General features: G+C 62.0%; 1 protein-coding gene across 7 annotated transcripts in view; it reads right to left on the minus strand.

The window, feature by feature from the left end:
• The window catches only part of Myt1l (myelin transcription factor 1 like), a 147,455-nt gene that overhangs the window by 12,184 nt on the left and 107,318 nt on the right, over nt 1–27,953 (minus strand). The gene's annotated exons all lie outside the window — the stretch shown is intronic.

Consider the following 27,953-nt stretch of genomic DNA (forward strand, 5'->3'; position numbering starts at 1 on the left):
CTGCCAGCTTGCCCTGGGCACTGGCAGCCCGTCTCCCTGGAATCGGCAGGCACGGGTCCTGGGCTTGCTCCTTGCTGGCTGTGTGTTTGCTGGGGAAACGTGCCCTCTGGGTGGAGCCTTCTTGCAGGGCATCTCAGGCCTGGCCTCCTCCCACCTGCCTCCATCTGTCTCCCCTCCTCCATGGGCTTCCTGGTCAGGGTCCACTTGGCATTTAATATACGAGCGAGGTGAAGCATTTCATAGTGCAATACTTTATATGTAACGTCCACATACATCCGTAGCAGTACCTCTGCATATATGATTTTGAAATTTTTGCCTGTCTGCCACGTCAGGTGGTCCTGCTGGTCAGTGTGGCGATGGTGTGTGGTGGCAGCTCTGGGTCTCCATCCACCTAGCACTCGGTGGAGTCTCAGAAGACTGGATCACTAGTAGAAATCTCTCTCAATGCCTGCATGAATATGATGAGGATTTCTAAACACCTCCTCACTCGGATTTTTCTGATATATTTTCCAGGGAGACCTCAGCCTTGTTTGGAAGGACATATATCTTGGCCACATTTTCACTATCCCTTCCCTGTGAAGGCCTACATTGTCTTTTTGGTGGGACACTTGAACCTTACAACGATATCAACATATCCATAAAATTCGGACTGATCACTGCTGTGGGCTGGATGCTTGTGTTCCCTGGAAAGGTGTCATCAGGTGGAGCCTTCAGGGGTGACCAGGATATGAGGGTGGAGCCTCCATTGGGATGAGTGTCCTCAGGAAAGGGGCCCAGAGAGCTCCCTCACCCTTCCAACCCTGTGAGGACGCAGAAGCCACCATCTGTGAACCAGAAATGGGGACTCACCAGACAGGGAGACTGCCAGTGCCCTGACCTTGAGCTTCCAGTGCCCAGAACCACGAGGAAGGCTTTTCTTTTCTGTTACTCCTGAGCACCTGGCTGGTGCCACGGCTCCAAAGGACCTAGGCCACAGACCAAGTTGCCAGACTCCAGGGTGTGCGACCCCAGGGTCTGACGGGACAGCCTTCCCCAAGTCCCACCATGGGTGTGACACTAGCTAATATTTCCACTCACTGTAAAGAAAACAAGGTAGAACAGAAGCGGCCGTGGGAGGTGTGAGGAGCAGGACAGGCTCTGTTCACTGCTCTGCTCCGTCTCTGCAGGCCAGGCCAGCGCCGGGAACAGGGGCTCTCATCACAGTGTCAGAAGAATGTGTGCCTCTGGATCCGTGTTGTGCTGGGTTAGTGCTCAGAGGCCCTGAGCTGGGGCAGGTGCAGGCTGCCCAAGGACCAGTTCCTCCAGAGGACTGCACCTGCACTCAGAAGTTCAAGGCTGACTCTGCATTGCCGTGGGGAGACACGGCAGCCCCAGGGCTGGAGGGGAGAGCCAGCAACCTGCCTGAATGGCGCCAGGGAGCTCCACTGAAGGCTCAGATGGTCCTACTCTAGCTGTGGGCCTCGCCAGCCTCGCTCAGCTCCCATGCAGCCTGTCTATGGGTGGCCCTGAGCAGGACAGGGAGGTACAGAGTGTGAAGACAGGGACGGGTCTAGAGCCCAGCTGAGCAGGCCCAGGGTTGTAGAACTGACCTTCTCTGTAGGTTGTGCATCCTGTCACCACCCTGAGGCCTGCGGGTATTCCTTAGCTGGGCTGTGGGACCTTGTCCAGCTTAGCCCTGCCCCCTGAAAAGGGCCCTGTGGAGCTAAGCTGTTTCGGAGGCCCCCCTGAAGATGGCGTCCAGTATCTGGGGTGCTGCCCAGAGACCTCTCTGGGTCCTTCCCAGGACTCTGTTGGTCCGTCGTTCTCCACATTGGTGTGTGTTGGTGAGTGCCCATGACCATCCAGCCCTGGCCTGTCCAGCTTCCTCAGCTCTTATCACGCATCTGTCTTCCTTTGCTTGTCCTGCACAAGGGAGCGTCCCGGCAGCCAGCATCCTGTCTTCTCCCCAGTCCAGGCCCCTGCAGCCTCCTGACTTGGGCAGCAGCCCATGCCTTGCTGTACCTGCAGGACTGGAGGGGCAGGAGTGCCTGCAGCACGGGTCTTAGTACAGCTGCAGGTCACACAATGGAAACCACATGACCTATTTTTTTCTTCAAGTTTTTGTGAGAATCTTTCTGGAGCCCCGCCTCCGTGGAAGCCTTCTCTGCCCTTCCTCTTCTTCACAGGAGTCCTGCTGTGGAACTGCTAAAAGCCTGCCCAGGTGAGCCCTTTAGGGCAGACCTGTATGGCGTCCACACTGCAGTTTCAGTCTCAGCAGACTGTCCACCCCGTCAGCACCCTGTTCACAGGAGGGCCCACAGCCAGGCCCCCTCTGGTCAGTTCTGTACTCTTGGGGAGTCTCATTATTTAGAACCTGGAACCTTCAGATTAAGCTGAGATGGGCCCTGGGGCCAGACTTTGTGCTGAAATTCTACATTCACCCGCCCATTACATGGCCTCTCGGAGATTTGGTGTTTTCATTTGTCAAATGAGAATGAAAAAGTAATCAAACCCCCACCTCATGGGGTTATTTCAAAGACTGAGCACAGAGAAAGGACACTGAATAATAGCCAAGGCAGGCGTCAGGTGAGGGGCCTGCAGAGAACAGTGTGGGTGCAGCTCTGGAGGGTCACAGCTCTGTGAGCCTGGCAGCCGCAGCCCGGCTTCGGGGGGATGTCACATGTTGGAGCTGAAGCCCCTCTGCTGGCTGGATGACGTGGCTGTGGCTCTCAGAGCCTGGCTGGGCCCAGTGTGGGCGACTCTCACGCCTTGTCCTCCCAACTGCTCTCTCCAACAGCCTGATGTCCACCTCTTGCTGTCCACGTCTTGCTGTCCTTCCTGCTATCTCTTGGCACTGGATGGAGTGTTTGCTTCCTCAGGGATCTCCTTGTGGAGCTCCAAGCAGGGCCAGCTCTGTCCTCCTCACCCTCCATGTACATTGTCCTGGCTGACGCCGGGACACAGTGAGACCCAACAGGTTGTGTGGAGAAAAGCCCGGGTTGGGGCAATGTGTGGATCACCATGGACAGATGACAGATGGACTGAGGTCTGGAGGCCTCGATGGTGACGGTGAGGGAAGAGGTGGACCTAAGGAACAATGTGTGCCATGCATTCCGGGCTACCCACCAGGGACAGGGCACTTGATCAAGTCGTACAGACCCTGAGTTGGCACTTCTCAGACCAGGAACGTAACCCTTGGGTCTCCAAAAGCTTTCCCCAGAGGTGGAGAGAGGACCCTTCCTGAGCACCCAGTCCTACTCTCCTTCTATTAGGTCCCGTGGAGTAGCCGTGGCAAACAGGCTGGGGGAGGGCGGCCTGCTCAGGGACCCAGCAAGTTTCCCCCAAGGTCTTTCGGGAGGAAGTGCGGCAGAGAGGGCAGCTGCGGAGAGGCCCTGGAATGAGGACAGCGGCCAGGCTGCCCTTTCTGAACTTGGCTCAGGAAAGCCTGTTGCCCCGCCTCTCACCATGGCCTCCTCCCCCCGTGACCCAAGTGAGCAGGGCCTGGGCATCACCCAGAGAGTCTGAGCCTCAGGTCCTGGGTGCTCAGTGGGAGGCAGACCAGGTGCTTGGGGCCTCCTCCTCGGGGCCTCCCACTCTGGGTGCCTCCGCAGCAGCAGCACCCCTGTCATCCCAGGGTCTACTCGCTAGAGAGAGGATTGTGCCTCACTGTCCCTGCCTCGGGCTGTGGTCTTCAGCCCCTGGAGCGCGGTGAGGCTGCTGCAGAGCTGCTCGGGGGGTGCCTCTCTCTCCCCACCCCAAAGGCACGCTTCTGCCTGATGACTTTAAAAGTCCTGGTGAAGTGCATTTAAATAGTGATGCACACTGGGCTCTCCTCCCCCGGACTCGGCTGGCCGTGTGGTGAATGAGCTCGCTGACCACGCCAGGGGAGGGGCGCGCAGTCCAGCGGGCGCGGGGGTGGAGCCCAGCTTCCCGCAGGTGCCGCTGCTGCCCGCGAGACCCGGGGGCTGTTCCCAGTCCACACCCGGTGAGCAGGGGCTGCTCTCGGCTTCCAGGCGACAGTCCGCCAGGGGGAGTGGCCACGAGGCGTCCTGCAAGCAGCTGCGGCCAGAGTACGGGAAGCTAAATCAGGAAGACAGCGCGCAGAGCGAGGCGCCGCGCTGAAACACGCTCCGCGGGCCTCCATTCCGATCCAGTGAGCTCACCGCCCCGTGGGTCGGATTTGGAAGTGAGTCCCCGGCGGGGGCCTGGCGGACCCGGGGCGTGGCGGGCTCCGCGCGGACGCACTGCCACCTGGTGGCGACTCGCCTTCCCTGCACTCTGCCTCGCAGCCGGCGGGTGGGGCGCCCGGCCGGCCGTGTCCAGGAGTCCTCATAGGCATCCTGCCGGGAAGGGGCCAGGTCCCCAGCGCTGAGGAGCCCCCCGCTCCCACCGTCCGGGCCTCTCCCTCTAGACCGGCGGCCTGGGATCTTGGACCTGGAATCTCAGAGCCGGGAGGTCTGGTTAACACGCTGCTCCGCGGCCCAGCCCAGACGTCTGGTCGGAGGCGCCCAGGGCAGGAATTCAAGTGCAGCTCCAGCCAGCGCTTTAGGGCTCACAGGGAGGTCTGGGGGGCCCCAGGCCCTATCAGGACATTGCTCAAAGGGGGCTTTGAGAGCTTTAGTTGACATTTGCTAAGCAAGAAGAGCGTTGAGGGGTGTGCTTAGCAAGACAGGAGGTGCTGTGACCCCAGAGAGCAGCCAAGTCGCTCTGGAAATTTGGGTTCACTGAACACAGAGGAGGTGCCTGAGGATGAGGACAGATTTGGTTGGAGGCCAAGCCTGCACAAGCCCACTGTGGACACAGCCAAACACCCTGGAGGCAGGCAGCCCCTTTGTGCCCAGTGCACCGTGATAATGCTGTTTCTCTGATGGTCAATGTTTCACCAGTGATAATGCAGCATTCTTTCCTGAAACCACTCCATCTATGAGACGCTCTGCACACACCACCACCATGCCAGAAAGAGAGCAGGGTTAGGGTAGCACCCTCTTACCTGGGCTGTAGATCTATCTTAATCTGTAACTTCCTGGAGATGACCAGGAGTGTTTTGTCAATCAACAAACATCGCTGCACAGCTAGCCAACCTCACCTGTGCTTGGCATCCAGGTTCTCACTAGAATTTGCTTCCCTGCAGGGGAATGTTCAGGAGCAGGCGGAAGGGAAACTCCTGAGCTGGTGAAATTCCAACCCTGCCTCCGTGTGGAGGGTGCCCTGCAATCCTTCTCCTCCCAGGATCCAAAACTTGCAGGGTTTTCCCCTCCAAAATTCTGGGCCAGACAGGGAGCCCTCAAGCCATGGAGAAGACAGCTCGGCCATGCCACGGGGCAGAGGTGGCCTCTCCCACCCACTGGCCAGTAGGTGCATCTGTGGCGTGGCCAGGTCAGGGGCTGGGAGAGCAGCAGGTACCGCCACAGCCTCACAGCCTGTGTGTGCTTGAGCCCCAAGCCCCGCACAGCCTCACTGCTTCATGGGACCAGCTTCTGTGTGCTCTCTGGGGTCCGGCTGCTGTGTATAACATGTGCCCTGGAGAGGCTGAGAGGGAGGGGTTGGACAGGCTCCCCACGGGCACCTTCTTAAGGCTTTTGCTGTGGCCCAGGAAGAACTGGCCAGCACCTGTCCACCCAGGGCTCCAGAAAGAGTCAGGTAGACCTGGACAGCTCTGAGCCCCATCGTTGCTGCGTGGCCTTCCTTAGGGCTGTGGGCTTCTACGGTCAGCTGGATTGTTGTCGACCCCCCATGGCTCTGGCCTGGTTAGTTGAAAGACAGTTTGAAAGAGGTTTGCCCAGAAAGAACTGCTGCCCCTGACGGCAGAGTCCGCACCTGCCCAAGAGTCTGGCCCGCTGGTGGCCCCAAAGGATTCGGTCTGGCCTGGCCTGGCCTGGGTGGAGGGTGCAGGTCCTTGCCGTGACCCCTGCCACTCCTCCTATGGGCTCTGCTTCTCGGGAGCCGCCTAGACAGAGCCTCTCCTCGTTCTCCTGGTGGCCCTGGGAGGACTCCACATGGGAGGGGGTCCTCTGGAGTCTGGCCCTGAGGGTCTCTTTTTCTTTTTCTCCCTCTTTGGTAACAGTCCTTCTTGTATTTTCTCTGTTTCTTCAACATTTTGAGAAGCTCTTGTTAGTTGCTTATTAAACCTCCTGGATTACTTGACTTTTGTTTACAGATACATTTGATCCTCTTCCCATCTCTGTGTAGTTTTTGGGAGACTCCCTCAACTTCAAGTTCTAGATTTCTAGTTGGCCCTCTCCTCCCACTTACTCTTTAAGGGTGTGCTTCTTGGATCAGGAGCGGGTTCCCTGCCGTGCTCTCCTGCCTCCTCTTCTGGCCCAGAGGGACCGTGGCTCTGAAAGGTGTCCTTGTGTTCCCTGGGGCTTCTTTGCTCATGGTCCCCTCCTTTGGGTATGCTCCCTACTTCTGCTCTTGGGCACTTCACGAGGGGCTTGTCCCAAATGGTCACAGTCCCTGAAGCCCATTCAGCCTATTCAGGCACCAGTGGCCTAACCTTTGCCCTGGACCTGATGGCTCTGCAAGGGCTGGGCTCCTGGAGACTGGCACCTCCTCTTGGCTCAGGGGTCCTGAGGGTGGGCTCTGCACCGCACCTCTGCTCCTGTGAGTGGAGGGAGTCTGCACTGTTCTCTGCTGGGTGACTGGTGGGGAGGTAAGGCCTTCTAGATCCTCCTACCATGGAGGTTTCCAATGTCTGTCAGGGGTGTGGCTGGGGGCTTTGCCCTGCACCCTGCACCCTGCACCCTCCTCCTTCCTGTGCCCCACACTCAGGTGGGACCTGGAGGCTCTGCCCTGCACACCTGCACCCTCCTCCTTCCTGTGCCCCACACTCAGGTGGGAACTGGAGGCTCTTCCCTGCACACCTGCACCCTCCTCCTTCCTGTGCCCCACACTCAGGTGGGAACTGGAGGCTCTGCCCTGCACACCTGCACCCTCCTCCTTCCTGTGCCCCACACTCAGGTAGGAACTGGAGGCTCTGCCCTGCACCCTGCACCCTGCACCCACCTCCTTCCTGTCCCCCACACTCAGATGGGAACTGGAGGCTCTTCCCTGCACACCTGCACCCTCCTCCTTCCTGTGCCCCACACTCAGGTGGGAACTAGAGGCTCTGCCCTGCACACCTGCACCCTCCTCCTTCCTGTCCCCCACACTCAGGTGGGAACTGGAGGCTCTGCCCTGCACACCTGCACCCTCCTCCTTCCTGTGCCCCACACTCAGGTGGGACCTGGAGGCTCTGCCCTGCACACCTGCACCCTCCTCCTTCCTGTGCCCCACACTCAGGTGGGACCTGGAGGCTCTGCCCTGCACACCTGCACCCTCCTCCTTCCTGTGCCCCACACTCAGGTGGGAACTGGAGGCTATTCCCTGCACACCTGCACCCTCCTCCTTCCTCTCCCCCACACTCAGGTGGGAACTGGGGGCTCTGCTCTGCACACCTGCACCCTCCTCCTTTCTGTCCCCCACACTCAGGTGGGAACTGGAGGCTCTTCCCTGCACACCTGCACCCTCCTCCTTCCTCTCCCCCACACTCAGGTGGGAACTGGGGGCTCTGCCCTGCACACCTGCACCCTCCTCCTTCCTGTCCCCCACACTCAGGTGGGGCCTGGAGACTCTGCCCTGCACACCTGCACCCTCCTCCTTCCTCTCCCCCACACTCAGGTGGGGCCTGGAGGCTCTGCCCTGCACACCTGCACCCTCCTCCGTCCTGTCCCCCACACTCAGGTGGGAACTGGAGGCTCTTCCCTGCACACCTGCACCCTCCTCCTTCCTGTGCCCCACACTCAGGTGGGAACTGGAGGCTCTGCCCTGCACACCTGCACCCTCCTCCTTCCTGTGCCCCACACTCAGGTGGGGCCTGGAGGCTCTGCCCTGCACACCTGCACCCTCCTCCTTCCTGTCCCCCACACTCGGGTGGGAACTGGAGGCTCTTCCCTGCACACCTGCACCCTCCTCCTTCCTGTGCCCCACACTCGGGTGGGAACTGGAGGCTCTGCCCTGCACACCTGCACCCTCCTCCTTCCTGTCCCCCACACTCAGGTGGGGCCTGGAGGCTCTGCCCTGCACACCTGCACCCTCCTCCTTCCTATCCCCCACACTCAGGTGGGGCCTGGAGGCTCTGCCCTGCACACCTGCACCCTCCTCCTTCCTGTGCCCCACACTCAGGTGGGAACTGGAGGCTCTGCCCTGCACACCTGCACCCTCCTCATTCCTGTCCCCCACACTCAGGTGGGGCCTGGAGGCTCTGCCCTGCACACCTGCACCCTCCTCCTTCCTGTGCCCCACACTCAGGTGGGAACTGGAGGCTCTGCCCTGCACACCTGCACCCTCCTCCTTCCTGTGCCCCACACTCAGGTGGGACCTGGGGGCTCTGCCCTGCACACCTGCACCCTCCTCCTTCCTATCCCCCACACTCAGGTGGGGCCTGGAGGCTCTGCCCTGCACACCTGCACCCTCTCCTTCCTGTCCCCCACATCAGGTGGGAACTGGAGGCTCTGCCCTGCACACCTGCACCCTCCTCCTTCCTGTCCCCCACACTCAGGTGGGGCCTGGAGGCTCTGCCCTGCACACCTGCACCCTCCTCCGTCCTGTCCCCCACACTCGGGTGGGAACTGGGGGCTCTGCCCTGCACACCTGCACCCTCCTCCTTCCTGTGCCCCACACTCGGGTGGGAACTGGAGGCTCTGCCCTGCACACCTGCACCCTCCTCCTTCCTGTGCCCCACACTCAGGTGGGAACTGGAGGCTCTGCCCTGCACACCTGCACCCTCCTCCTTTCTGTGCCCCACACTCAGGTGGGAACTGGAGGCTCTGCCCTGCACACCTGCACCCTCCTCCTTCCTGTGCCCCACACTCAGGTGGGGCCTGGAGGCTCTGCCCTGCACACCTGCACCCTCCTCCTTCCTGTGCCCCACACTCAGGTGGGAACTGGAGGCTCTGCCCTGCACACCTGCACCCTCCTCCTTCCTGTGCCCCACACTCAGGTGGGGCCTGGAGGCTCTGCCCTGCACACCTGCACCCTCTTCCTTCCTGTGCCCCACACTCAGGTGGGAACTGGAGGCTCTTCCCTGCACACCTGCACCCTCCTCCTTCCTGTCCCCCACACTCAGGTGGGAACTAGAGGCTCTGCCCTGCACACCTGCACCCTCCTCCTTCCTGTGCCCCAAACTCAGGTGGGAACTGGAGGCTCTGCCCTGCACACCTGCACCCTCCTCCTTCCTGTGCCCCACACTCAGGTGGGAACTAGAGGCTCTGCCCTGCACACCTGCACCCTCCTCCTTCCTGTGCCCCACACTCAGGTGGGAACTGGAGGCTCTGCCCTGCACACCTGCACCCTCCTCCTTCCTGTCCCCCAAACTGAGGTGGGAACTGGAGGCTCTGCCCTGCACACCTGCACCCTCCGCCTTCCTGTCCCCCACACTCAGGTGGGACCTGGGGGCTCTGCCCTACACACCTGCACCCTCCTCCTTCCTGTGCCCCACACTCAGGTGGGAACTGGAGGCTCTGCCCTGCACACCTGCACCCTCCTCCTTCCCTTCCCCCAAACTGAGGTGGGAACTGGAGGCTCTGCCCTGCACACCTGCACCCTCCGCCTTCCTGTCCCCCACACTCAGGTGGGGCCTGGAGGCTCTGCCCTGCACACCTGCACCCTCCTCCTTCCTGTGCCCCACACTCAGGTGGGAACTGGAGGCTCTGCCCTGCACACCTGCACCCTCCTCCTTCCTGTGCCCCACACTCAGGTGGGGCCTGGAGGCTCTGCCCTGCACACCTGCACCCTCCTCCTTCCTGTGCCCCACACTCAGGTGGGAACTGGAGGCTCTGCCCTGCACACCTGCACCCTCCTCCTTCCTGTGCCCCACACTCAGGTGGGAACTGGAGGCTCTTCCCTGCACACCTGCACCCTCCTCCTTCCTGTGCCCCACACTCAGGTGGGAACTGGAGGCTCTGCCCTGCACACCTGCACCCTCCTCCTTCCTGTGCCCCACACTCAGGTGGGAACTGGAGGCTCTTCCCTGCACACCTGCACCCTCCTCCTCCCTGTCCCCCACACTCAGGTGGGAACTGGAGGCTCTGCCCTGCACACCTGCACCCTCCTCCTTCCTGTGCCCCACACTCAGGTGGGAACTGGAGGCTCTGCCCTGCACACCTGCACCCTCCTCCTTCCTGTCCCCCAAACTGAGGTGGGAACTGGAGGCTCTGCCCTGCACACCTGCACCCTCCGCCTTCCTGTCCCCCACACTCAGGTGGGACCTGGGGGCTCTGCCCTGCACACCTGCACCCTCCTCCTTCCTGTCCCCCACATCAGGTGGGAACTGGAGGCTCTGCCCTGCACACCTGCACCCTCCTCCTTCCTGTCCCCCACACTCAGGTGGGAACTGGAGGCTCTGCCCTGCACACCTGCACCCTCCTCCTTCCTGTCCCCCACACTCGGGTGGGACCTGGAGGCTCTTCCCTGCACACCTGCACCCTCCTCCTTCCTGTGCCCCACACTCAGGTGGGAACTGGAGGCTCTGCCCTGCACACCTGCACCCTCCTCCTTCCTGTGCCCCACACTCAGGTGGGACCTGGGGGCTCTGTCCTGCACACCTGCACCCTCCTCCTTCCTGTGCCCCACACTCAGGTGGGACCTGGGGGCTCTGCCCTGCACACCTGCACCCTCCTCCTTTCTGTCCCCCACACTCAGGTGGGAACTAGAGGCTCTGCCCTGCACACCTGCACCCTCCTCCTTCCTGTCCCCCACACTCAGGTGGGAACTAGAGGCTCTGCCCTGCACACCTGCACCCTCCTCCTTCCTGTCCCCCACACTCAGGTGGGAACTGGAGGCTCTGCCCTGCACACCTGCACCCTCCTCCTTCCTGTGCCCCACACTCAGGTGGGAACTGGAGGCTCTGCCCTGCACACCTGCACCCTCCTCCTTCCTGTGCCCCACACTCAGGTGGGACCTGGGGGCTCTGCCCTGCACACCTGCACCCTCCTCCTTCCTGTGCCCCACACTCAGGTGGGAACTGGAGGCTCTGCCCTGCACACCTGCACCCTCCTCCTTCCTGTGCCCCACACTCAGGTGGGACCTGGGGGCTCTGCCCTGCACACCTGCACCCTCCTCCTTCCTGTCCCCCACACTCAGGTGGGACCTGGGGGCTCTGCCCTGCACACCTGCACCCTCTCCTTCCTGTCCCCCACACTCAGGTGGGACCTGGGGGCTCTGCCCTGCACACCTGCACCCTCCTCCTTCCTGTCCCCCACACTCAGGTGGGAACTGGAGGCTCTGCCCTGCACACCTGCACCCTCCTCCTTCCTCTCCCCCACACTCAGGTGGGACCTGGAGGCTCTGCCCTGCACACCTGCACCCTCCTCCTTCCTGTGCCCCACACTCAGGTGGGAACTAGAGGCTCTGCCCTGCACACCTGCACCCTCCTCCTTCCTGTCCCCCACACTCAGGTGGGAACTGGAGGCTCTGCCCTGCACACCTGCACCCTCCTCCTTCCTCTCCCCCACACTCAGGTGGGACCTGGAGGCTCTGCCCTGCACACCTGCACCCTCCTCCTTCCTGTCCCCCACACTCAGGTGGGAACTGGAGGCTCTGCCCTGCACACCTGCACCCTCCTCCTTCCTGTCCCCCACACTCAGGTGGGACCTGGGGGCTCTGCCCTGCACACCTGCACCCTCCTCCTTCCTGTCCCCCACACTAAGGTGGGAACTGGAGGCTCTTCCCTGCACACCTGCACCCTCCTCCTTCCTGTCCCCCACACTCAGGTGGGACCTGGAGGCTCTGCCCTGCACACCTGCACCCTCCTCCTTCCTGTCCCCCACACTCGGGTGGGAACTAGAGGCTCTGCCCTGCACACCTGCACCCTCCTCCTTCCTGTCCCCCACACTCAGGTGGGACCTGGGGGCTCTGCCCTGCACACCTGCACCCTCCTCCTTCCTGTCCCCCACACTCAGGTGGGAACTAGAGGCTCTGCCCTGCACACCTGCACCCTCCTCCTTCCTGTCCCCCACACTCAGGTGGGACCTGGGGGCTCTGCCCTGCACACATGCACCCTCCTCCTTCCTGTCCCCCACACTCAGGTGGGAACTAGAGGCTCTGCCCTGCACACCTGCACCCTCCTCCTTCCTGTCCCCCACACTCGGGTGGGAACTAGAGGCTCTGCCCTGCACACCTGCACCCTCCTCCTTCCTGTGCCCCACACTCAGGTGGGAACTAGAGGCTCTGCCCTGCACACCTGCACCCTCCTCCTTCCTGTGCCCCACACTCAGGTGGGAACTAGAGGCTCTTCCCTGCACACCTGCACCCTCCTCCTTCCTGTCCCCCACATCAGGTGGGAACTGGAGGCTCTGCCCTGCACACCTGCACCCATCTCCTTCCTGTCCCCCACACTCAGGTGGGAACTAGAGGCTCTTCCCTGCACACCTGCACCCTCCTCCTTCCTGTCCCCCACATCAGGTGGGAACTGGAGGCTCTTCCCTGCACACCTGCACCCTCCTCCTTCCTGTCCCCCACATCAGGTGGGAACTGGAGGCTCTGCCCTGCACACCTGCACCCTCCTCCTTCCTGTCCCCCACACTCAGGTGGGAACTAGAGGCTCTTCCCTGCACACCTGCACCCTCCTCCTTCCTGTCCCCCACATCAGGTGGGAACTGGAGGCTCTTCCCTGCACACCTGCACCCTCCTCCTTCCTGTCCCCCACATCAGGTGGGAACTGGAGGCTCTGCCCTGCACACCTGATCCCTCCTCCTTCCTGTCCCCCACACTCAGGTGGGAACTGGAGGCTCTGCCCTGCACACCTGCACCCTCCTCCTTCCTGTCCCCCACACTCGGGTGGGAACTAGAGGCTCTGCCCTGCACACCTGCACCCTCCTCCTTCCTGTGCCCCACACTCAGGTGGGAACTAGAGGCTCTTCCCTGCACACCTGCACCCTTCTCCTTCCTGTCCCCCACACTCAGGTGGGACCTGGAGGCTCTGCCCTGCACACCTGCACCCTCCTCCTTCCTGTCCCCCACACTCAGGTGGGAACTGGAGGCTCTGCCCTGCACACCTGCACCCTCCTCCTTTCTGTCCCCCACACTCAGGTGGGACCTGGAGGCTCTGCCCTGCACACCTGCACCCTCCTCCTTCCTGTCCCCCACACTCAGGTGGGAACTGGAGGCTCTGCCCTGCACACCTGCACCCTCCTCCTTCCTGTGCCCCACACTCAGGTGGGAACTAGAGGCTCTTCCCTGCACACCTGCACCCTTCTCCTTCCTGTCCCCCACACTCAGGTGGGACCTGGAGGCTCTGCCCTGCACACCTGCACCCTCCTCCTTCCTGTCCCCCACACTCAGGTGGGAACTGGAGGCTCTGCCCTGCACACCTGCACCCTCCTCCTTCCTGTCCCCCACACTCAGGTGGGAACTGGAGGCTCTGCCCTGCACACCTGCACCCTCCTCCTTCCTGTCCCCACACTCAGGTGGGAACTGGAGGCTCTGCCCTGCACACCTGCACCCTCCTCCTTCCTGTGCCCCACACTCAGGTGGGACCTGGGGGCTCTGCCCTGCACACCTGCACCCTCCTCCTTCCTGTGCCCCACACTCAGGTGGGAACTGGAGGCTCTGCCCTGCACACCTGCACCCTCCTCCTTCCTGTGCCCCACACTCAGGTGGGACCTGGGGGCTCTGCCCTGCACACCTGCACCCTCCTCCTTCCTGTCCCCCACACTCAGGTGGGACCTGGGGGCTCTGCCCTGCACACCTGCACCCTCTCCTTCCTGTCCCCACACTCAGGTGGGACCTGGGGGCTCTGCCCTGCACACCTGCACCCTCCTCCTTCCTGTCCCCCACACTCAGGTGGGAACTGGAGGCTCTGCCCTGCACACCTGCACCCTCCTCCTTCCTCTCCCCCACACTCAGGTGGGACCTGGAGGCTCTGCCCTGCACACCTGCACCCTCCTCCTTCCTGTGCCCCACACTCAGGTGGGAACTAGAGGCTCTGCCCTGCACACCTGCACCCTCCTCCTTCCTGTCCCCCACACTCAGGTGGGAACTGGAGGCTCTGCCCTGCACACCTGCACCCTCCTCCTTCCTCTCCCCCACACTCAGGTGGGACCTGGAGGCTCTGCCCTGCACACCTGCACCCTCCTCCTTCCTGTCCCCCACACTCAGGTGGGAACTGGAGGCTCTGCCCTGCACACCTGCACCCTCCTCCTTCCTGTCCCCCACACTCAGGTGGGACCTGGGGGCTCTGCCCTGCACACCTGCACCCTCCTCCTTCCTGTCCCCCACACTCAGGTGGGAACTGGAGGCTCTTCCCTGCACACCTGCACCCTCCTCCTTCCTGTCCCCCACACTCAGGTGGGACCTGGAGGCTCTGCCCTGCACACCTGCACCCTCCTCCTTCCTGTCCCCCACACTCGGGTGGGAACTAGAGGCTCTGCCCTGCACACCTGCACCCTCCTCCTTCCTGTCCCCCACACTCAGGTGGGACCTGGGGGCTCTGCCCTGCACACCTGCACCCTCCTCCTTCCTGTCCCCCACACTCAGGTGGGAACTAGAGGCTCTGCCCTGCACACCTGCACCCTCCTCCTTCCTGTCCCCCACACTCAGGTGGGACCTGGGGGCTCTGCCCTGCACACATGCACCCTCCTCCTTCCTGTCCCCCACACTCAGGTGGGAACTAGAGGCTCTGCCCTGCACACCTGCACCCTCCTCCTTCCTGTCCCCCACACTCGGGTGGGAACTAGAGGCTCTGCCCTGCACACCTGCACCCTCCTCCTTCCTGTGCCCCACACTCAGGTGGGAACTAGAGGCTCTGCCCTGCACACCTGCACCCTCCTCCTTCCTGTGCCCCACACTCAGGTGGGAACTAGAGGCTCTTCCCTGCACACCTGCACCCTCCTCCTTCCTGTCCCCCACATCAGGTGGGAACTGGAGGCTCTGCCCTGCACACCTGCACCCATCTCCTTCCTGTCCCCCACACTCAGGTGGGAACTAGAGGCTCTTCCCTGCACACCTGCACCCTCCTCCTTCCTGTCCCCCACATCAGGTGGGAACTGGAGGCTCTTCCCTGCACAGCTGCACCCTCCTCCTTCCTGTCCCCCACATCAGGTGGGAACTGGAGGCTCTGCCCTGCACACCTGCACCCTCCTCCTTCCTGTCCCCCACACTCAGGTGGGAACTAGAGGCTCTTCCCTGCACACCTGCACCCTCCTCCTTCCTGTCCCCCACATCAGGTGGGAACTGGAGGCTCTTCCCTGCACACCTGCACCCTCCTCCTTCCTGTCCCCCACATCAGGTGGGAACTGGAGGCTCTGCCCTGCACACCTGATCCCTCCTCCTTCCTGTCCCCCACACTCAGGTGGGAACTGGAGGCTCTGCCCTGCACACCTGCACCCTCCTCCTTCCTGTCCCCCACACTCGGGTGGGAACTAGAGGCTCTGCCCTGCACACCTGCACCCTCCTCCTTCCTGTGCCCCACACTCAGGTGGGAACTAGAGGCTCTTCCCTGCACACCTGCACCCTTCTCCTTCCTGTCCCCCACACTCAGGTGGGACCTGGAGGCTCTGCCCTGCACACCTGCACCCTCCTCCTTCCTGTCCCCCACACTCAGGTGGGAACTGGAGGCTCTGCCCTGCACACCTGCACCCTCCTCCTTTCTGTCCCCCACACTCAGGTGGGACCTGGAGGCTCTGCCCTGCACACCTGCACCCTCCTCCTTCCTGTCCCCCACACTCAGGTGGGAACTGGAGGCTCTGCCCTGCACACCTGCACCCTCCTCCTTCCTGTGCCCCACACTCAGGTGGGAACTAGAGGCTCTTCCCTGCACACCTGCACCCTTCTCCTTCCTGTCCCCCACACTCAGGTGGGACCTGGAGGCTCTGCCCTGCACACCTGCACCCTCCTCCTTCCTGTCCCCCACACTCAGGTGGGAACTGGAGGCTCTGCCCTGCACACCTGCACCCTCCTCCTTTCTGTCCCCCACACTCAGGTGGGACCTGGAGGCTCTGCCCTGCACACCTGCACCCTCCTCCTTCCTGTCCCCCACACTCAGGTGGGAACTGGAGGCTCTGCCCTGCACACCTGCACCCTCCTCCTTCCTGTCCCCCACATCAGGTGGGAACTGGAGGCTCTTCCCTGCACACCTGCACCCTCCTCCTTCCTGTCCCCCACATCAGGTGGGAACTGGAGGCTCTGCCCTGCACACCTGCACCCTCCTCCTTCCTGTCCCCCACATCAGGTGGGAACTGGAGGCTCTGCCCTGCACACCTGCACCCTCCTCCTTTCTGTCCCCCACACTCAGGTGGGAACTGGAGGCTCTGCCCTGCACACCTGCACCCTCCTCCTTCCTGTGCCCCACACTCAGGTGGGACCTGGGGGCTCTGCCCTGCACACCTGCACCCTCCTCCTTCCTATCCCCACACTCAGGTGGGAACTGGAGGCTCTGCCCTGCACACCTGCACCCTCCTCCGTCCTGTCCCCCACACTCAGGTGGGAACTGGAGGCTCTTCCCTGCACACCTGCACCCTCCTCCTTCCTGTGCCCCACACTCAGGTGGGAACTGGAGGCTCTGCCCTGCACACCTGCACCCTCCTCCTTTCTGTCCCCCACACTCAGGTGGGACCTGGAGGCTCTGCCCTGCACACCTGCACCCTCCTCCTTCCTGTGCCCCACACTCAGGTGGGAACTGGAGGCTCTGCCCTGCACACCTGCACCCTCCTCCTTCCTGTGCCCCACACTCGGGTGGGAACTAGAGGCTCTGCCCTGCACACCTGCACCCTCCTCCTTCCTGTCCCCCACATCAGGTGGGAACTGGAGGCTCTGCCCTGCACACCTGCACCCTCCTCCTTCCTGTCCCCCACATCAGGTGGGAACTGGAGGCTCTGCCCTGCACACCTGCACCCTCCTCCTTCCTGTCCCCCACAACAGGTGGGAACTAGAGGCTCTTCCCTGCACACCTGCACCCTCCTCCTTCCTGTCCCCCACATCAGGTGGGAACTGGAGGCTCTTCCCTGCACACCTGCACCCTCCTCCTTCCTGTCCCCCACATCAGGTGGGACCTGGAGGCTCTGCCCTGCACACCTGCACCCTCCTCCTTCCTGTGCCCCACACTCGGGTGGGAACTAGAGGCTCTGCCCTGCACACCTGCACCCTCCTCCTTCCTGTGCCCCACACTCGGGTGGGAACTAGAGGCTCTGCCCTGCACACCTGCACCCTCCTCCTTCCTGTCCCCCACATCAGGTGGGAACTGGAGGCTCTGCCCTGCACACCTGCACCCTCCTCCTTCCTGTCCCCCACATCAGGTGGGAACTGGAGGCTCTGCCCTGCACACCTGCACCCTCCTCCTTCCTGTCCCCCACACTCGGGTGGGGCCTGGAGGCTCTGCCCTGCACACCTGCACCCTCCTCCTTCCTATCCCCCACACTCAGGTGGGGCCTGGAGGCTCTGCCCTGCACACCTGCACCCTCCTCCTTCCTGTGCCCCACACTCAGGTGGGAACTGGAGGCTCTGCCCTGCACACCTGCACCCTCCTCCTTCCTGTCCCCCACACTCAGGTGGGGCCTGGAGGCTCTGCCCTGCACACCTGCACCCTCCTCCTTCCTGTGCCCCACACTCAGGTGGGAACTGGAGGCTCTGCCCTGCACACCTGCACCCTCCTCCTTCCTGTGCCCCACACTCAGGTGGGACCTGGGGGCTCTGCCCTGCACACCTGCACCCTCCTCCTTCCTATCCCCCACACTCAGGTGGGGCCTGGAGGCTCTGCCCTGCACACCTGCACCCTCTCCTTCCTGTCCCCCACATCAGGTGGGAACTGGAGGCTCTGCCCTGCACACCTGCACCCTCCTCCTTCCTGTCCCCCACACTCAGGTGGGGCCTGGAGGCTCTGCCCTGCACACCTGCACCCTCCTCCGTCCTGTCCCCCACACTCCGGTGGGAACTGGGGGCTCTGCCCTGCACACCTGCACCCTCCTCCTTCCTGTGCCCCACACTCGGGTGGGAACTGGAGGCTCTGCCCTGCACACCTGCACCCTCCTCCTTCCTGTGCCCCACACTCAGGTGGGAACTGGAGGCTCTGCCCTGCACACCTGCACCCTCCTCCTTTCTGTGCCCCACACTCAGGTGGGAACTGGAGGCTCTGCCCTGCACACCTGCACCCTCCTCCTTCCTGTGCCCCACACTCAGGTGGGGCCTGGAGGCTCTGCCCTGCACACCTGCACCCTCCTCCTTCCTGTGCCCCACACTCAGGTGGGAACTGGAGGCTCTGCCCTGCACACCTGCACCCTCCTCCTTCCTGTGCCCCACACTCAGGTGGGGCCTGGAGGCTCTGCCCTGCACACCTGCACCCTCTTCCTTCCTGTGCCCCACACTCAGGTGGGAACTGGAGGCTCTTCCCTGCACACCTGCACCCTCCTCCTTCCTGTCCCCCACACTCAGGTGGGAACTAGAGGCTCTGCCCTGCACACCTGCACCCTCCTCCTTCCTGTGCCCCAAACTCAGGTGGGAACTGGAGGCTCTGCCCTGCACACCTGCACCCTCCTCCTTCCTGTCCCCCACATCAGGTGGGAACTGGAGGCTCTTCCCTGCACACCTGCACCCTCCTCCTTCCTGTCCCCCACATCAGGTGGGACCTGGAGGCTCTGCCCTGCACACCTGCACCCTCCTCCTTCCTGTGCCCCACACTCGGGTGGGAACTAGAGGCTCTGCCCTGCACACCTGCACCCTCCTCCTTCCTGTCCCCCACATCAGGTGGGAACTGGAGGCTCTGCCCTGCACACCTGCACCCTCCTCCTTCCTGTCCCCCACATCAGGTGGGAACTGGAGGCTCTGCCCTGCACACCTGCACCCTCCTCCTTCCTGTCCCCCACACTCAGGTGGGGCCTGGAGGCTCTGCCCTGCACACCTACACCCTCCTCCTTCCTGTGCCCCACACTCGGGTGGGAACTAGAGGCTCTGCCCTGCACACCTGCACCCTCCTCCTTCCTGTGCCCCACACTCAGGTGGGAACTGGAGGCTCTGCCCTGCACACCTGCACCCTCCTCCTTCCTGTCCCCCAAACTGAGGTGGGAACTGGAGGCTCTGCCCTGCACACCTGCACCCTCCGCCTTCCTGTCCCCCACACTCAGGTGGGACCTGGGGGCTCTGCCCTGCACACCTGCACCCTCCTCCTTCCTGTCCCCCACATCAGGTGGGAACTGGAGGCTCTGCCCTGCACACCTGCACCCTCCTCCTTCCTGTGCCCCACACTCAGGTGGGAACTGGAGGCTCTGCCCTGCACACCTGCACCCTCCTCCTTCCTGTGCCCCACACTCAGGTGGGACCTGGGGGCTCTGCCCTGCACACCTGCACCCTCCTCCTTCCTGTCCCCCACACTCAGGTGGGACCTGGGGGCTCTGCCCTGCACACCTGCACCCTCCTCCTTCCTGTCCCCCACACTCAGGTCGGAACTAGAGGCTCTGCCCTGCACACCTGCACCCTCCTCCTTCCTGTCCCCCACACTCAGGTGGGAACTAGAGGCTCTGCCCTGCACACCTGCACCCTCCTCCTTCCTGTGCCCCACACTCAGGGTGGAACTGGAGGCTCTTCCCTGCACACCTGCACCCTCCTCCTTCCTGTCCCCCACACTCAGGTGGGACCTGTTGGCTCTGCCCTGCACACCTGCACCCTCCTCCTTCCTGTCCCCACACTCAGGTGGGAACTGGAGGCTCTGCCCTGCACACCTGCACCCTCCTCCTTCCTGTCCCCCAAACTGAGGTGGGAACTGGAGGCTCTGCCCTGCACACCTGCACCCTCCTCCTTCCTGTGCCCCACACTCAGGGTGGAACTGGAGGCTCTTCCCTGCACACCTGCACCCTCCGCCTTCCTGTCCCCCACACTCAGGTGGGACCTGGGGGCTCTGCCCTGCACACCTGCACCCTCCTCCTTCCTGTCCCCCACACTCAGGTGGGAACTGGGGGCTCTGCCCTGCACACCTGCACCCTCCTCCTTCCTGTCCCCCACACTCAGGTGGGACCTGGGGGCTCTGCCCTGCACACCTGCACCCTCCTCCTTTCTGTCCCCCACACTCAGGTGGGAACTGGAGGCTCTGCCCTGCACACCTGCACCCTCCTCCTTCCTGTGCCCCACACTCAGGTGGGACCTGGGGGCTCTGCCCTGCACACCTCCACCCTCCTCCTTCCTGTGCCCCACACTCAGGTGGGAACTGGAGGCTCTGCCCTGCACACCTGCACCCTCCTCCTTTCTGTCCCCCACACTCAGGTGGGAACTGGAGGCTCTGCCCTGCACACCTGCACCCTCCTCCTTCCTGTGCCCCACACTCAGGTGGGACCTGGGGGCTCTGCCCTGCACACCTGCACCCTCCTCCTTCCTGTGCCCCACACTCAGGTGGGAACTGGAGGCTCTGCCCTGCACACCTGCACCCTCCTCCTTCCTGTCCCCCACACTCAGGTGGGACCTGGAGGCTCTGCCCTGCACATCTGCACCCTCCTCCTTCCTGTGCCCCACACTCAGGTGGGACCTGGGGGCTCTGCCCTGCACCCTGCACCCTCCTCCTTCCTGTGCCCCACACTCAGGTGGGACCTGGAGGCTCTGCCCTGCACACCTGCACCCTCCTCCTTTCTGTCCCCCACACTCAGGTGGGACCTGGAGGCTCTGCCCTGCACACCTGCACCCTCCTCCTTTCTGTCCCCCACACTCAGGTGGGGCCTGAGGGCTCTGCCCTGCACACCTGCACCCTCCTCCTTCCCAACCCAGTGGCACAGGACCCTGGAGGACCCTCTCCGGCACCTGCTGTGCCATTAGAGTTGTGTGGCTGACAGCTGAACTAACCCTGACAGGCAGTAAGAAGAGTGTTTTTTCTCGTTTCTCCTTGGCTGTCTCCCAAGGGACAGGGGTCCTCATGCCTGCACCTGTGAGCATGGCCTTATTTGGAAACCTACTTAGGTCTTAGGATGTGGTCAAATCTAGATTCCTAGTTCAATATGACCACTGTCTTCATAGGAGGAGGGAGACTTGGACGCAGACTCGGGGAAGATGGGCAAGTGGGGTGGAGGCAGGCAGGGACTGGGTGCTGTGTGCCTGCCATGCGCCACCAGGACAGTAAGAGAGCAGTCCTGCTGCCGGGGTGGGAGGGCAGGCACCCGAGTTCGGGCTTCTGGCCTCCAGCTCCCCTGCCTGGTTGGGCTGATCTGTGTGGTGGTCTTAGGAAATCCATGCCCTCACGTCTGGTGGTGCCGTTTGGGTTCTTAGCCCAAATACCTTCCCAGGACCCAGAGGGTCTCTGTTCTCTTTTTAATGCGTGAACAGTAACTGTTCTGAGGGTTTGGGCTGTGGCCCAGAGTTGGCTCAAATGGCCCAGTGTGGGAGGAGTCAGCTGTAAGGAGAGACACCTGTGCCATGGGCACCTGGCCAAGGTGGCCCCAGACAAGGTGTGGGGGCCAGAGGATGGGAACTTGGCCACTGCACCCTGTCCCTCTGGGGCCTTTGGCTCTGAGTGCTGCAGGAGGGACCAGGGGTTCCACTGGGTACAGATAATGACCACTGGGAGGGGAGCTGGGGCTGTGCACTTGGAACATCTCCTCTGGCCTTCTGGGAGGAGCTGGGAAGGGGATCTCAGCTGCAGAAAGGCCGGCGCTGTGGCTGGCATGCCTGGCAGACCTGATCCATGGTAGCCCGGCCTCAGGTGGTCGTTCACATTTAAATCTGTCAGCTGAAACTGAGCAACCTGAGAAACTCACCCCTCTGTCCCTCAGGCCAAACTGAAGCACTAGAAGCCTCGGGCGTTGGGGATGCTTTTTCCAGTGTGCCGGCCTGGGCACCCTGGGCCTGTTGGCTGGACGTGATAAGGGGTTCGAAGCGCACGGGCCTGGTGAGGCCTCCTGGGAGGACAGGGTGCCCAGAGGTACTGCTGAGGACTGGACACCGAAATGGACTGTTGCCTCAAGGAGAGTTAGAGGTGAAAATCAGAGAACAGTGAGGCCGTTCCTGAAGGCACCTGGCCTGCAGCCTGGCGAGCCGTACCAGGCTAGGCTGGACTTCCAGCTGCAGACGTGGAGCTGGGGGTAGGCTGCTACATTTGTGGCCCTCAGAGCACTAATCAGAAAACGAACCAAAACACTCCTTGTGCCCCGAGGGTGGCTGGTTCCCTCTGAGGCTGAGCTAGAGGTTCTGCTGCAGCAAGCCTGTGGTCACTGGGTGTCTGTGGCATGCTCATAGGCCCTGGGGTGTCAGGATGGTGGGTAGCAAACGGGAACGCATCTCAGAGGAAACACTCCTGCAAAAGCAAAGTGGGCTGGGTTCCGCCCGTGGAGGACCCCGGGCCAGACACGCCGTGCCAGGTGGAGGAGGCCTAGAGGGGTGGCCTGGCAGGGTGGCCTTGCTGAGGAGGCCTGGCAGAGGTGACCTGCAGGTGTCAACTCCCACAGGCCTGCTGGGCACACTGCACAGGACAGATGCCGCATCTGAGCTCTTGCCTCCCAGTGCCAACCTATGGAGGTCAGCAGCTGGGTGCTCTCCGAGGTAGTGCCGAGGGATTGGCCCGGGATCGAGCAGGTGCCTGTTCCAGAGGGCGGTGAGCAGAGCTGGCAGGCTTCCTCCCCAGGACAGACCCACGGACGATCTCCACACAGGCACCAGTCCTGGGGGCAAAGGGAGGGGCTGGAGGGAACTTGCTTCTCAGTGCTCGCCACTCAGTGGACTGGCTGGGCCTCAGTCCGCCCTGACAAGGCCCTGCCCCTGGGGCATTTCAGCCTGGGCGCAGGCAGTGGTTCTGCCAGGTTCAGCGTGGACACTGCCTACCCAGCCCCCCTGAGCAGTCAGACAGACGTGGAACCAGATTCGAGGGCTTGGATCTAGCACCGGTGTGGTTTCTGCCTTTGCCCCAGACGTGGCAGTCTGGCCAGATGGTGAATGCCTGGGGCCTGCGGTGTGGCCAGGCAGTCTCCCCAGAGCAGGACCCAGCAAGACCCTGAGGCTTCAGAGGGTTTGGCTGGATGGAAATGTTCTCCTCTGCCTCGTGGCACCGTACTCCTGGAGAGGCCCAGTCTTCCTCCCCGGACTCCTGCAGGCCAGAGAAGGGCAGAGCGTGGGAGACCTGCTGTGAAGCAGGCTCAGGTAGCACAAAGGCCGCGGGGGTGATGCCCTCCTCTTTCCTCTCCAGCCCACAGCCAAAGCCAGAGAGGGAGCATGGGTCCTTCCCTTGAGAGAAGCCGCGTGGGTGCGCAGGAAAGCCCCCGAGGGCCTTCTAAGGTGGCAGGCCCCAGGGGTTTGTGGCAGCAGGGATCAGAGCTGCTAGTCATGTGAATCTCAACTCTGTCCCGGTGGAGTCTCCTCTGTCTGCCCTGTGGTCTAGACGGGGGCTGCATCCTTTACCGTGGCAGAGAGAAGAAAGACCCGCCGTGCTGTCCACAGGCCAGCAGTGTCCCAGAGAGCTCCTCTTCCCCAGAGGCCAGCTGCTGGTCTGCCTCCTAGGGCTGAAAGCAGGGCCCGAGGCAGGCGCTCACGCGTGGCTGGTGCTTTTCCAGTGCCTATGCTGTGGGGCCCTGCACCGCTGCCCGTGCGAGTCCTGGCTTTTGTCCTCACCGAACGTGAACTGTGCACTCAGGGGAAGGGACTGGACCCAAAGAGTCTCCTCACACGGGCCTCAGGGTAAGCTCTGTGGTGCTCGGCATCGCGAGGCTCCCTCTCCTGGGCTCTCCGTGCACTGCAGCCGAGTCCCTGGCCCAGGCTACACCTGGGCTGAAGGAAAGTGTCCCCCGGTGCCATGTGCTGCCTCCAGAGGGACCCTGATCCTCTCCTAAGCACCCTCTCTCTGTTGCCCTGGGAGACCGTGTGCCAGAGGCCTTCCCTCCTGTGCCTGTCCACCTGTCCTGCTGGGCCAGCCTTTCCTGACTGATCTCAGGCAAAGCAGGTGATGGCAGCGACGAGAAAGAAAGTGCTCAGTGTGGCGACAGTTCTCCACAGTTCTCCTGGGAACTGTCAAGCAAAACAAGCTTCTAGAAGAGTCTATCTGCCTTGTGATGAGCTCTGAAGGAATGAACGGATTCACTCGCACGGTCTGGGCAAAAGCCCTGAGAGGGTCTCAGAGGTGGCTGAAGAGGACACGGGCGCTGGCCAAGGCCTCTGAAAGGCAAGGCATACTTCCCGCAGCATTTGGTGTTTAGAATCAGAAGCAACGAATTCAAGTTTGGAGAAACTCTCCAAGTGCACTTGGGAGGAACAAGAATCGAGGTGAGGCTGACACACAGCTGTGCCCTGGTGTCAGTGGCTGGTTCTGAGACCTGCGGCAGACACACGCACAGCTCACAGCTTTCAGAGAAAATGCCACAGTGTGTGCAGGTGGCCTTCCCACATCTGCCACGCACTTGAGACCATCCCCAGACTCTCTGCGACACCCAACACGATGCAGCTGTTGGGTGAACAGCTGTTACGCTGTATTGTTTGGGGACAATGATGAGAAAAGGGTACGCATGTTCAGTTTGGGTACAACGTTTTCTTTGAATATTTTCATGCTACCATGGGTGGAATCCTCGGTGGAGAACCTGATAGAGGCCAGCTCTGCTCACCTGCACGAGAGTAAGCTCTGTGTTAGGAAGTCCCCTCCCCGTAGCCCACGTTTCTCTCCTGCCTTCATGGTCACCAGGGCATACCTTCCGGCTCACCCCAGGCTCTGCCCAGGTCTGGTGAGGCTCTTCCCATGAAGGTGGGTGTGCAGCCCAGGGCCCCAGTGATGGTTCAGACCTGATGGAGCCTTCCCACTTCTGCTTCTCCCTCCTAACTTCTGCACACACCTGATGATGTGCATCTGGTTGCTGTTAGACCCCAGGACGTCTAATCTGCACCCCAGGAACTCACAGCTGCTTCCTGTCTCAGACACACTCGAACCCCTTCCTAAAGATGCACAAAGTCCTTGGTGAGAGAGGACTGTGCTGTTCCGGGGATGGCAGCTGTCCTGTGCATGCACAGAGTGCTAGAGGAGCCCGACAGCTGTGGTGGTTGGGTCAGGTGGAAACGCAGCTCTCCACAGGAGACAGGAGCCCGGGGTCTCACCAAGTGGATCAGTGATCAGAGCCAGGAAGACCCGGGAACACGGAGGAGCGGGCTCTGCCTGCAGGAGAAGGTGGCTGGCCAGACCTTGGCTCGAACCTGCCTCAGTGACCCACCTACTCCTTAGCTGGTTAAATGTCGGTCTCATTCCTTGGATGCTCGGAAGACGAAGGGGCTGGACACCCTCCTTGGCATGAGGTCAGCCCCGCGCATCACTGCCATTGTTTGGAAGGGCGAGGAGGCCCTGACGAGGCTGAGGGCAGGCGTCCTGGGACAGCAGCACTGTGTCCAGGGTCTCTGGGTACACAGGGAGGCCTCCCCAGGGGTCTGCCTCTGCAGCTCGGTCCTCCCTGCTGGGCCACCTCGCACACCACCTCTGCCTGGCAGGGACGTCCCCCCTGCCTTGACACTGTGTCCTCAGCCGCCAGCCCTGCCCACTTGGAAGCCTCTGTCGTGCACGTTCCTAGGGACAGATGGGCACAGGAAGCACTGTCCCCGCCTGACTCAGTGCCACTGCCACTGGCTACTGGAGGTCCTCCAGGGCGGCCTCCTCCACTGGCCTCCCTGCCCAGGCGTGTGCAGCCGCACTGGTCCTCCTTGGTGTGCAGACTTACGCTGAGCGGCTCCGTCGGTCCCTGGCCGTTCCCATGTCTGATTTTGTTCCTTCTCCTGGTTTCTTCTCCTCAGACGACAGGATCAGGTCTCACCTCCTTGCTTCCTCTCCCACAGACCTCTTGAGCTGTCCATCACGTCCATGGTGTGGCCTTGAGCCACCTCAGACCCTTTCCTAAGCATGACCCCATTGAGTGCCCGGGCCAACATGGTCCCCATTTTGGGGGTAAACAGTTGTTTCGATGCCTCACCTGGCTGGCCCTCTGCCACATGACCCTTGCAGGTGGACAGCCTCCTCTTGGTGGCCCTGCCACGTGGCTGCACCTGGTCTCCTGCCCACAGCATCTCCACCGTTCTGGTGGCCTCCGTCGTCTACCTGCCAGCAGGCACCAGTGACCCCCAGAGCTGGCTTGGCCGTGACTTGTCCCATCCTGTTCCTGGTTCCTGTGAGCCCTGGGGTCAGGAGTGACTAGTTGTTGCTCTTTCTGGGCCACCCCTGCCCAGCTGTCAGATGGACATATTTCTACTTCAAAGTGCCACAAAATCTCAAATGGACATATTTAAAATGACACCATCATGACTTCCCTCTGCGATGGTCTGAATGCTTGTGTCCCCTGAAGTTCACGTGCTGCCACCCGGCCAGTGGGCCTTGTTATGGCCATGCTAGCTGGGTGGGTCTGAACCCACCATGTGCAAAGGCATCCACCCTGGCTCCCAAGCCAGCAGACACATTTGTCTGAGTACTTGAAGACGCATCTGATTTGGAAGGGCCGATTTGCCGATCAAGAACTTCTTTTTTAGAAATACCCAGCAGTCCTGAAGATGAAATGTTTCCATTTTCTTTAACTGAGCTCTGTCTTCATTCAGATAAGACTTTGCTTGGGACAAAAGGATGGGAGAGAAGACCTCCCACCTGGCCTCCAGGTTGCAAAGAGTGAGCTCCCTGCAGGAGGAGCCAGGAGGTGAGGCCACACTGCACAGCTCACAGCTGGCCCTGGGCATGGCTTCCAGGTACCTGGTTTATTGAGCATCAGGGCCCAGAAGCCATGACCTTTGCCCTGCTTCATCTACTCTTTAACTCTGGCCTCTGCTGACGGGTGATTCTTCATCCCTTACACGGATTGCCGTGACTGGGGACAGGAGAAGTAAGACCTGTACCTTCTGTTCAACCTGTGCTAGCTGCTGAAGCCCGGGCAGTTTGTGGTCATGGCAGAGGTGAGTGTCCACACGTCTCCATGCACCAGAGGGACATGGCCAAGGTATGCAGGCTTGGGAAAGCTTCCAGGCAGCCCAGGAAGCCTGGAGAAGCCATGGCCCCGGGGACACTGGAGGCCGCAGGGACCACCTCTCCAGTAAGTCCAGTTGTCCATGTTTAGCTGTGCTCATAGCCAATATTGATTTCACAGTATTTTCAGAAAATGACACCAAGCCTACCTAACAAAACAAATGGAGACTTGCTCAACAGATAAAAATACTGGTCAGTGCACAATGAGCATTCATTATCCAGCCTACAAAAGGACAGGGATACCAACACAGGCTACAGTGTGGATGGACATGAGGACATTCTACTGAGGGGGATAAGCCAGTCACAGAGGGACAAATGCAGCAGAGCCCACTCACATGAGGTCCCTAGCACCATCATACTAGAGACATGGAGGTGACATGGGGTGGGGGGCGAGGGTGGGTAGCTGTTGCTAGAGGGCACCTGCTTCTGCTTGGGGGACTGAAGCAGTCCTGGAGATGTTTGGCGGCCAGGTGGACATCCGCGACACCATCTAGCCCTGCGTCTAAACTCGGCTAAGACGGTGTGCGACGTGGGGGTCACCAGCATTTAACACCAAAGCCAAATCAAAGGTGGCTCTGTCCTGCTCTGGCTGCACCATGGGCCTCCTGTCCACCCTCACGCCCATCTTCCCATCTACCATGTCCAGACGCTCCTGGAGGACGGTAGGCCAGCCTCTGCAGTGTGCCAGTTTCCATCCCCTGCAGGGAAGTGCAGGACGCCGTCCAGCCTGGTCAAGCCTCAGCTCTCCACATGCAGCCCCCACAGGAGCCCCCGAGATGACTGAGATGCTGTTGCCATCAGCCTGGCCCCTCACCTGCTGTGGCCCCCGGCCTGGCAGTGGCTGGCCCTGGGTGGGGTCATCTCACTCATGCCCTGGGCCTCTGTGGCCTCCAAGGATTGGGGACGCTGAGGGTAGTGTCTGCTGAGCCCTGGGGTGGGGGCGGGGGCCACTGGAGGCATTTCCTCGTGAGGTGCACCTCGCCCCGAGATCCCGTCTGTAGTGGGGCAGGCTGCCAGGCACACTCCCCTCAGAGCCCCTGTTGGAGTGGCCCTTGGGGAAGGTCGTGGG

The sequence above is a fragment of the Callospermophilus lateralis genome, chromosome 14 (assembly GCF_048772815.1).
Source record: "Callospermophilus lateralis isolate mCalLat2 chromosome 14, mCalLat2.hap1, whole genome shotgun sequence".
NCBI lineage: Eukaryota > Metazoa > Chordata > Mammalia > Rodentia > Sciuridae > Callospermophilus > Callospermophilus lateralis.